The 11,520-nt window shown below is 46.2% G+C and overlaps 1 protein-coding gene across 1 annotated transcript in view; it reads left to right on the top strand.

Moving 5' to 3' along the window:
- Positions 1 to 11,520, top strand: part of ITSN1 (intersectin 1) — a 140,547-nt gene that overhangs the window by 886 nt on the left and 128,141 nt on the right. The window lies entirely within an intron of this gene.

The following is an 11,520-nucleotide window of genomic DNA, read 5'->3' as shown; positions in this document are numbered from 1 at the left end:
CAATGTACTGATTGTAATAAAGGTTCCCCAAGGCCTGAAAATTATTTTAGTGGCTCCTCCGGTAGGAAGGAACCAGCTTTCTCAATTCAGAATGCTTTCTTCCTTTCTGAATTGAGATGAGCAGTGAAACGTCTTCAAGAAAAATACAGCAAGTCCAGTTGCCTAGATCTATTTTTGACAGATATACCATGACCTGGATGAATGAGAACCTTCACAGACATGTCTGGTACCCACAAGTGAGCCTTGTTACGCTATGGTAGAGGGGGGCAAAACTCTTACTGGCACAATCACTAGGTGACATTACAGCAAAAGCAAGATTTCAGGGAAGAAAAATCCTGTTTTCTCCATAATGTAGGATAATACATTTCAGTTCTGGGTTTAGATACATTTTGAAGGGTCAGTACACCTAGCAGTGACAATTTGGCTTAAATTGGCCCATGGTTTCTTATGTCCTGGATTATCTAACAATGAGACCCAATGCTGTTCCTGTCTGAATTGGGAGTTGTGGGTCTCTCGTCCACCTTTTGCTTGTTTTGACATCTTCTGTTGCATTATCTTTGACAAGAAAGTAATTAAACCCCAACAGGGAGCTCGGGGATCTTTTTGCAGCTCTAACTGCAGCTAATGTTCATTGTTGAATCCAGATAGCTGTAGCCGGGGGCGTAACTAGAAATCACAGGGCCCCATAGCAAAATTTTGTATGGGGCCCTGTGATTTCTAGTTACGCCCACCTGATAACCCAAACAGCACGTCTGAGAGTGACCCTGCAGAGTCCACCATAGACTGTATGGTGGGCTCTGCTGGGTCTCAGGTGGGCTGGTCAAACCCTCTTACCTGTGAGCCCCGATCCACTGTCCGCCTCCTCCTCCACGGTCGCTGGCGGGCCCCGCCTCCATAGCCGGGCCACGCCTCCTCCACCACAGCTGCTGGCTGTCACTGACTCAGCAGCGGCTGTGAGGAGGAACGCACCGCTGCACACATCACTGACAGGTTGTCGGTGATCTGAACAGTGGCGTGTTCCTCCTCACATCCTCCGGTGACAGCCAGCAGTCTGAGATGCCCTAGCGGCCCGCACGGCTTCAGGGGGATGTCCTAGCCCTGCCCCGGGCCCCACAGCGGCCGCCGGGGTTGCTATGACGATTGTTCCTCCACTGGCTGCAGCGTTAAATTTCAGCTGTGACGGTTTGCTAGAAGCTTCTTATTTCTTGTATGTGCATCATGTCAGTTCATATGCGCAGGGCACTTTGGCTTAAGTGCTGGACTGTGGACTTTGTAAAGAAAAAGTGTTTGATCTGCATGGCCTTAGAGCAGTGATGGCGAACCTTGGCACTCCAGCTGTTTTGGAACTACAAGTCCCATGAGGCATTGCAAGGCTCTGTCAGCCACAGACATAACTCCCAGAGGCAGATGCATGTTGGGATATGTAGTTTTGGCACAGCTGGAGTGCCAAGGTTCGCCACCACTGCCTTAGAGGGACAGCGTTTCTTTGGACCACCTCCTGAAAACACCTTCAAAGATTCTACTGGTGGCAGGAGCACCCACTTTCCTCAGCGAGAGAACCCTGAGGAACACTCTTCTTCCTACTTATCGTTTAAGAACTGTCCCTTTTTGTTTCTCCACTTCCTCAACCCCCGTGTCGGAACCCCTTCTCTAAGCTTGGCTCCCTGTCTTATGCACGGACTGGCACTCAGTCTGCCAAATCCCTAGACAAGCCTTCAGATACAGTACAGATAACCTTAAAACGTTGTCTATCCCAGCACTCCCCAGCTATGCCACTTGTCTGTTCATGAGCTATGGAGGTCTTTGCTGTGGGGATGCCTAGTGCCTCTCCATTTCCTATTCATTCCTACTGTCGTCCTTTAGGGCCTGTTCACACGACGTCCGTTTTTGGTGCTGACCTGATCCGTACGCTCCTCCACTAAAAATGCATCCCAATGTATCCCTAAGGCTGGGTTCACACCTAGGCTTATCGAATATGTGCGTTTGTCGCTTTTCGCGACAAACGCGCGTTTCCGAGGACTACTTGGCTGTATCCCAATGGAAACGCGCGACAAAAACGCCCCAAAGAAGCTCCTGTACTTCTTTGGGCGTAGGACGTTTTGTAGCACGTTCATACGGCCTGTAATACGCCCAGGTGTGAACCATACCCATAGGAAATAATGGGATTTCGGTGTTTGAGCGTTTTGCAGAGCGTTCGAACGCGCTACAAAACGCCCGGGTGTGAACCGGGCCTAAGTGTTTTATGGGCTACAGTTCTCATGTGCACAGTCAGTAACGACAGTAAAAATACTGCATGTCACATTTTGCCCGGTCAGGAAACGGTCCAGAAACGAAAAACGCGGCAAAAACACATAGCACCGCGTCTGCAGATCTGGACCTGATCAGGACCTGAAAATCATGTGAACAGGCCCTTAAGGTCAGAAATCAGCAAGCCTTCTGTATTTGTTGGCATGCTGTGTAACCTGCTTCATATCCAGCACACATTCACTTTGTCAATCTGTCTGCATCCTAACATGCGTCTCTATATAGAAACAGACATTCCTGTTCTGATGGGATAAGGATACAGAGCTGCTTTTGCTTGTTCTTCCACATTTCTTGATTCTCAGAGTCAGCATGGCTGCTTTGAAGGGAATTTAAACTCGTGCATTAAAATGTTCTCTGCTGCCTACCTCTAAATCTAAGAAGGCTGAAATACTTGCATGTTTGCCATACCGGTCTCCATGCAGGTTACATTGGTAGTGTCCCTGGCTGTGGCAAGGGACTGGCTTTGTGTGTGGCACTGATTAGCTGTCGGCCAGTTTATAGTAATGCCTGACATAGAAACAACAATTCGCCATGCCTACACTCTGAAGTATCTGATATTAGTCTGATGAAACCCAGAGGGAGATCACTGCCGTGGTGTGAACTGACTTTCTTATTAAGAAGACAAACTGCCTTGCCTATGCTTTGGGCTGCCCAGTGCAGCCGATGATAACAGGCCCTAAGAAGTAGGTATATTAGGGCCCTTGTGCGACGGAAACAGGAGCGGGAGAGGGAAATTGTGTTCACCGGGTTAGGTCCCCAGGGACATTACTAAATACATATATGGGAGCTGTCTTACCTCGTCGTCGCGCGATTCCGAAGGCTACTTGGCTGTATCCCAATGGAAAACGCCCTCCAAAACGGCCCAAAGAAGTACATGTACTTGTTTGGGCGTCAGCCGTTTTGTAGGGCGTTCAGACGGGCGGAAATACGGAAAGGTGTGAACCAGACCCATAGAAAACAATGGGATTTTCATGGTTGTACGTTTTGTAGAGCGTTCATAGAGCGTTGAACACCCAACAAAACGGAAAGGTGTGAACGGGGCCTTAGATTTACAGAGCTTTGACATGCAACACAGCCCTGTCTGGCAGGGACGGGGACCTAATTTTTCTCTGCCCTAAAGCCCTGCCCCTGCTCCTTCTATAATGTGATAGATCACCCCAGCAGCACTGGAGCCCTGCCCCTGCTCTTCCTGTAATGTAATAGATCACTCAGGCAGCACTGAAGCCCCGCCCCTGCTCTTCTTGTATTGTAATGGGTCACTCAGGCAGCACTGAAGCTCCGCCCCTGCTCTTCCTGTATTGTAATGGATCGCTCAGGCAGCACTGAGGCCCTGTCCCTGCTCTTCCTGTATTGTAATGGATCACTCAGGCAGCACTGAGGCCCCGGCCCTGCTCTTCCTGTATTGTAATGGATCACTCAGGCAACACTGAGGCCCCGCCCCTGCTCTTCCTGTATTGTAATGGATCACTCAGGCAGCAATGAAGCCCTGCTGTTCTGTTGAGAAGTATGTATAAACACCCCATCACCAGCTGTACCTTGAAGGAACCAGTGACAAACAACTGTTCTGCAGAGACAGATTAGCCAGGGGTTTCCTGTTGAAGCCATATACATGGTAATTGCTCCGTGGTCACCCTGAAGATCCTGTCTATCCATTACAATCTGCTACAGTGCAAAGTAGCTGGAGAGGTGTCTAGTTTGCTACAGGATTTCACAAGTGACTTACAGATCTGTATGTGTGTAGGAGAAGTGATTCCCTTACATAGAACCCAGGGCTGGACAATCTAAGGAGCCAGGTAGCCAATGCTCGTTAAAAATTAGCTGGCACTAAACTTTGTCAATGGAACTGGCCCCTAAAAATATCTGCTGGCTCTTGAATTCCATATTAATTTGTCCCCTGATATAACCAGCTTGCTTTTTTTTTTTTTTTTATTATTTTTTAACATCATGACATTGTGTCCTTTCATAGGCGATTTACTTGTAGAAGAGGCTAATTGCAGTGTCCAACAACAGGAAATGTAGTTTATGCAAAACCTTATATTGTCTGATTCTGCTTGTGCAATGTACAACCTATTAACAGATCTTCTAGGAGAAATTGTAAAATAAGGTCTTAACCGCCTCCCGGCCGACCGTTGTAATTAAACGGCCGGCTGGGAGCTTCCGGGATGTAACAAGCCTTCTAAAGACGGCCTGTTAGGCCCGCCCACTCGGCTAACAGCGCAGCCCAGCGGGAAACTGGTAAAATTTAAAAACAGGCAGCGATGCCTGTTTACATACAAGCGATCGCTCGTATCACGTGGCGGCATTTGCACCCCCCCCCTCCCGCTGGTCTGGGGGCTCTCTGACAGGGGATCAGAGGGAGGTCGGTACACAAACTCCCTCCATTCCCCTCTCCGCTGTCAGAATGCGGAACTGATGTATATTGCATCACTTCCGCATTCTTGTGTCACTCTCCAGCTTCAGAAGCTGGAGAGAAGCTGATGAAGCAGATATCTGCTTCATCAGCTTCTTTGGGGGTCCCTAGGTGACAGGGAGACCCCTGATGTCTCCATAAAGAGGACATATGTGTGATAAAAATAAGGTTAAGTTGCAAAAAAAATTAGTCACACTTGAAAAAATAAAAAAAAGCCCACAACATTTTTTAAAAAGTCCCCACCCATACATACACACGCAAACATGCGTCGGGTGCAAAAACGATGATTGCGTCCATTACGCTGCACATGTTACATATCGCTGTGAACGTCGCAGTGAGAGCAATAATTCTAGGGCCATTAATCACTGATATCACTAAACTGATGCGCAGTGAAAGCTTTTAAAGCGTCGCCTATGGTCAGTTTTGGGTATGGTACACATGGAATGCTGAAAAAGTGATTGTTATTCTTCTCAACAGACGTTGCTGGGTGCTGGTTCCTCTGTTCTAATAATACATGGCTAAAGCTGCTCTGAAAAGAAAATGTGTCAGATCCCTGGTAATGCCTCAAAATAATTTGTCACATGTTCGTTAATCATTATCTCTGGGAAAATGTGTGGCTCTTGGCTACCTTGATGATGCTTATCACTTATCTATATCAGCTGCAGGGCCGGTTTACCCACAAGATCACCGAGCCCTAGCCTTAGGGCAGCAGGGGTGTGGAATTCCTCCTATTAACTCATGTCCGAGACATACAGTTCCGGGTGCCAGGCGGGTAGTTTTCTTTATTTTTGTTCCCTACGTTTAGTCCTGCTTCGCGCAAGCAAAGCTAAATGTAGAGCCGGGAAGCTGCAGTTTTTGTTGTACAAGTCATCTCGGCAATGCCAAGATCACTTGTAATGAGCCTAACCCCCCCCGTCCAGGGGAGAAGACGCTGCAGGGTTCGATCTAGCAGCCAGGCAGGACCGAGGATTGGGTGAGGGTATCTTTAATTCAGCCCCTAGTCCAAAATGAGCAGTTAACCCTTGCAGTCCTGGAGTTCTGCTTTAAAATAGATACTAAATAAAAAATGTGTACTTTGTACATAAAGAAAATCTATGCAAAACCTCCTTTGTAGAGCCCGCTCAGATTTATACATTTGCCTGCAGTGTAATTGCATGTCCTTTACCACCGAAAGGAGCAGGTATATCACATACAGAAGCCTGTTCAGGCCGCATACTACTGCAGTGCTCTTGAAAGGGGCTCATTCGGGTGGATGATATAAGTTACAGTTTAATGCATATTGAGTCAGTCTTGAAAGTTATTCCCACACTTTGTAAAACAGTCCAAAGGGAGCTGGCAATGATGAATAATTCTCTCTAAGGCCTGGTTCACACCTGAACGTTTTGTAGCGCGTTCAATGCTCGACGAACGCTCTACAAAACGCTCAAACATGAAAATCCCATTGTTTTCTATGGGTATGGTTCACACCTTGCCGTATTTCAGCCCGTCTGAACGCGCTACAAAACGGCCTACGCTTGAAAAGGTACATGAGCTTCTTTGCGGCGTTTTTGTTGCACGTTTTCCATTGGCATACAGCCAAGTAGCCCTCGGAAACGCGTGTTTGTCGCGCGGTTTTTACGGCGAATCGCGGTAAAAACGTGCGTCACGAAACGCGCATATTCGATACGCCTAGGTGTGAACAGAGCCTAACTCTGCATTGAGTCTTAAGGTCTCGTTCACACCTAGGCGTATTGCATATGCGCGTCTGTCGCGCGTTTCCGAAGGCTACTTGGCTGTATCCCAATGGAAACGCGCAACAAAACGGCCCGAAGCAGTACCTGTACCTTTTCAGGTGCGTTAGGGACGGGCGGAAATACGCCAAGTTGGGAACGAGACCATTGAATACAATGGGATTTATATTTTTGAGCGTTTTGTAGAGCGTTCGTCGAGCGTAGAACGCGCTACAAAACGTTCAGGTGTGAACGAGGGCTTAAAGGCAAAAATGGGTGTTGAGCCTCTCATTCAGCTGTGTGTGTAATCTGAGCTCTGCAACAGGTTTTTTTTTTTAATCAAGAAAGCAGTTAAAGTAGCAAGCAGTAGATATGTGCAAAAACATTTACTAAAATTAAGAGTTATCAAAAAGGTAAAAACTTACCTGTGTCTCCACCACTCGCTCCCATCTGAAGAGCAAAAGCTTCTCGAGCAGCCGTCAAGGAAGATGAGTGCGGGCGCATGCGCAGTAGAACTCTTTGCATGGAGATCGCGGGGAGAAGAGGATAGACACAGTGGAGATGAATGTACGCAGCTAGGAGCGTGCACATTGGACAGACTCCGTGGGACCCGAGGAGTCTGCGCTGGATCAGAGACTGGAACCGGCGCTGGAGGGAATGCTGAATACAAGTGGAAGGAAGAAGATGATCGGATCAAGAGGCATCACCTAAGGTAAGTCCTTAAAGCAGCATGGGGGAAAATGTGACTTTACTGTCACTTTAGGGTTAATCTGGTAAACATGAAAAGGAGCCTGCTGGCTTGAAATTGCACTTGCCAAATACAGTATTTGTGTAGAATATTGTGAATGAAGCTTGCCATAACATAAAAGGCATTTCCATTCCCTTAGGCTGTGGGGCAGCCTGGATGAGGAATGCTCCCTGGGCAGGCACAGTCCCTAGTGTAAAATTCATTGCTTGATTTTTCACTTCTGTATCTTTAATCATTAATGACTTCCTCGATTTATATGAAGGCAAAGATACAGAGAAACCTACTTTCTGCTGCCTATCTTCTCAGTGTTCTGATAATCCATTTTAGAATGTGTGGAGAGAATTGGGGGCCGTATACTGATTTCCAATAACTATAATGATTTCACAATGATGACTGTCAGAGCTGTAGGTGCTTGTGCTGACTATTAGCCATGAACGGGCCGTGCAGCTGTGGTGTCAGGGGAGGTATTCAGAGGGATTACCGGTAAATGAAGATGCATTAGTGATGAAATGTAATGTTGTAGATAAGCGGATTGTGTCAGCCTTGTGTAATCTTTAGTTGATGCTCCCTGGAAGACGCAGCTTTCCATTGATGTTTAAAGAAGGGACAGAGGTGGGCAGTGAGATATTGGAATAGACAGGAGGAGAGGTCAGATGTAGGATGGGGTGACTGGGTAGGAGGCAGCATGACTTAGGGAAGGACTCTGGAAATGTAAAAACAAACTTGCTACATATAAAATATTACATTTACAAGAATATCCTATTTGCCGCTGGTTGGTTCTGTAGGACTTTCTCCTTCAGTTCCCTCCTCTGCCGATTGACAGTAGGCAGTGGGCGGGTGCAATAGCCAGCCTGCTATTGGCTTATTGCAATTTAAAATAACTGTCAGGGGGTATCACCGGCTTGAGCCGTGAAGTGGAACCCACTGGCAGGAAACGGGCAAAGGAGATCCGAAATCGAGGTACAAAGGAGCAATCCAAAAGGTGTAGTCAAAGTCCAGTCCGGGTCGAGGCACGCGGCTAGGTTCAAGAACGGGAAGGCAGGCCAAAGGGTCAGTAACCAGGAAATCAGATGAGGGGCCAGGGAACGGCAGCAGTATCCAACATAAGAGGGTAGGTGGTTGCACCATATAGGTAGAATAACTCAGCAACAAGCCAGTGCTCTGACTGGAATTTATACCCAATAGGAACCAGGACTGCCCCCTGTCCGCCGAGACAACCAGGAGGCTTCTCCATCTAGGAACCGATGGCATGAGGGAAAGGACGTAAGGTGTGTGCTTGGAACCTCCCCCAGCATGGACCACACCTGATACCACTACGTGCGAGCGCAGCCTGACCACCACGTGCGTGTGCCAGCCGCGCAATATGCGCACCCGCAACCCCGGTGCCAGAAACCCTGCCAAGCAGAAGGGGACCCCGTGCCCTACACCATATCTGGCGGCCCTGAGGAGAGGTGACACCCCTGGTTCCCTGACAATAACCAATAACAGGCTGGCCATTGCTCCAAGCCACTGCCTGTTGTGTTGACATTCAGCTGCCTCCGCAGCTGAATCCAGTGAAGTAGAAAGGTGATGAAAATACCCCTAATGTCACCTTTAAAGAGAACCTGTCACCCCCAATGTACCATCACAATGAGGTAAAATAAAACTAAAAATCCCCCCTCCCCCAAAAAAATTGAAAGTCCCCCAACCCTGCAAACACGCATGTACTTACAAACCCAAGTCGATTGCACCTACATAGAAAAACGACGATTGCGCTACACATGTCGGGTATCGCCGCATATTTTATTTTAAATCAAGGATGTTTTTTTAAATCTGATCGAAAATAATCAGATAACTAATCAATTATGAAAATAATCGTTAGCTGCAGCTAGAGCTGCAGCTAACGATTATTTTCAAAATCGATTAGTTAGCCGATTATTAAGTTCGATTAATCGGTTAATCGGATAAACACAAAAAAAAAATCAAAAATGGCTCCAGTGATGGGACTACTAGTTTGTATTGAGATTGTAGTCCATCACAGGAGCAAGCTTGGAGCGGTGGAAAAAAATAGTGTGGTGTGCAATATAGTGAAAAGGAAAGTGTAAAATTATACAGCAATGAATGCAGAATTGCACCGGCTATAGAGGACTACAAATCCCAGCAATAGTACATTATACAGCGCAATGCAGAATATCACCAGCTATAGAGGACTACAACAAATCCCAGCAATAGTACATTATAGCTGGTGGTATTCTGCATTGCGCTGTATAATGTACTATTGCTGGGATTTGTAGTCCTCTATACAGTGCAGTGCAGAATATCACCAGCTATATAGGAATACAACAAATCCCAGCAATACATTATACATACAGTGTATAATGTATTGCTGGATGTGTATTCCTATGTATAATATACAGCACAATGTACCATCAGCTATAGAGGAATACAAATCCCAGCAATACATTATAGAGCACCATGTGTGGGAAAGTGCAGGCTTACCTGAGCAGTCTTCCAGCAACTTGCTTCTGAGATCGGGCCTGTCTATCGGCGGCTGTCATCCCCCCACACCTGCTCCTCCTTACTACATCTCCCCGCGTCCCTGTGCCAATCGTGGATGTGGGCGGGCGGTGAGTGTGAGGCGGGGAGGAGGTGCGGCGTGGATGCGGGCGGGCGGGTCTGGCAGCGGCGAGCGTGAGGTGGGGAAGAGGTGCGGCGCGCAGCTTGTGTGGAGCCGTGAACAGGGCCAACTGATCGGAAGCCGATGAATCGATTATTGAAAAAGTTGACAACTTTTTCAATAATCGATTATAATCGATTATGTCGATTAGTTGTTGCAGCCCTAGCTGCAGCCCTGTTCATAACTACTAAAATCCTAATGAAAACAAAGAGGATAAATGTTACTGTCGTCCTTGCAGTACGTAGACTAGAACGCATGAATTTGCATGATCCAAAGCAGAACGGCATCATCTTAGCTGCTGGCTTTCTGGTGTGACCCGAGAGGCCGTGCTCCGTGCATGGAAGTGCTGAGTGTGCTTTTTTCCCACCCAGATGTCCTTCCTTTTCCTGTCAATGAGCCTGTGATTGCGTCTTTCTTCACTTTCCCTGTCACTGAGAATCCTTGCAGCGAATGATTTGGCACATTCTCAGGAGACCTGCAAAGCCTCCGATTAGTCATCTATTCTGAGAAAACCTTATTACCAAACAGAATGTCGGCAATACATTCGCAAAGCTGAATAATTCTTTTTTGTGTCTTTATTTTTATAATGGAAAGTTAGTGCTGCCACAATTTTGGCCTGCTAGAGGCGTAATTCCTGCTTCCCATCATGCCTTGTGGATTAAACTAGCCATTGCACACCGGACACTATGCTACGGAAGTGGAGACTCCCATACATGCTTTGTTTTCAGAGTTTTGTACAAAGATGCTGGGAACAGGTTTTATTTTTCTTCCTGGCAAAGCTAGCGGGAATGCTTGTGTACCTGAAATAGTGCTGTCATTATGATTATTATTATTATTATTATTACATAGTATTTATATAGCGTAAACAGTTTGCGCAGCGCTTTACAATATAAGGAAGACATTACAGTTACAATACAATTCAAGACAAGATGGTAAGGATCACTTGTGTAGTTGGTTAGGTGTTGGATGGAATTAACAAGTACATAATTTAGTATTTACTGGGTGTTTTTTGTTTGTTTTTCCTCTGTTTTAATTGTATTCATTAGGGGTGCACCGAAATAAAATGACAAAACAGAAATACATTTATTTTTATTTTTTATAAACTTTTTAAATATTCTTCTTTTATATTTTTATTCATTTTTTTTAACATTTAAATATTTTTATTTTTTACTTTTAGGGGCTTCGGGGAAATATTGGGGGTCTAAACATACCCCTGATATTTCCCTTTTTAAAATAGAAAAAGAGATTGAGAACACAGAGTCCTCAATCTCTTTTTCTGCAGCCCCTGTTATCAATGAACAGGAATCCTCTGAGTGTTCCTGTTCATTCATAACATGAGGACAGAGTGTGTTTACTATAACCACAATCATGAATGAACAGGAGGTGATGCAGATCACTTCCCATTCATTCATAATTGAGGATATAGTAAACATACCATGTCCTAAATTATTTACAAACACTCATCACTGACTGCTTGCTTGTACCCGCTCTCCTTCTGACAGCTGTCGCAGCAGGCTGAGCAAGCAGAGTGGGGAGGAGAGCTCAGCCTCCTGTGACAGCGCTGGCATTTTGTGTACTAAAATTAAGTGAGTGACATTTTTACTAAAATTTTGGGTTTGATAGAGAGTTCCGCTAATATCATGCAACATAACATTTTACAACTGCCACTATTTTATTCTACGCGGTCTCTGCT

Source organism: Nanorana parkeri, unplaced genomic scaffold (genome assembly GCF_000935625.1).
Source record: "Nanorana parkeri isolate BGI_ZX_2015 unplaced genomic scaffold, ASM93562v1 scaffold284, whole genome shotgun sequence".
Lineage (NCBI taxonomy): Eukaryota > Metazoa > Chordata > Amphibia > Anura > Dicroglossidae > Nanorana > Nanorana parkeri.
The sequence above is the reverse complement of the archived record's forward strand: the minus strand, read 5'-3'. Positions and strand labels throughout refer to the sequence as shown.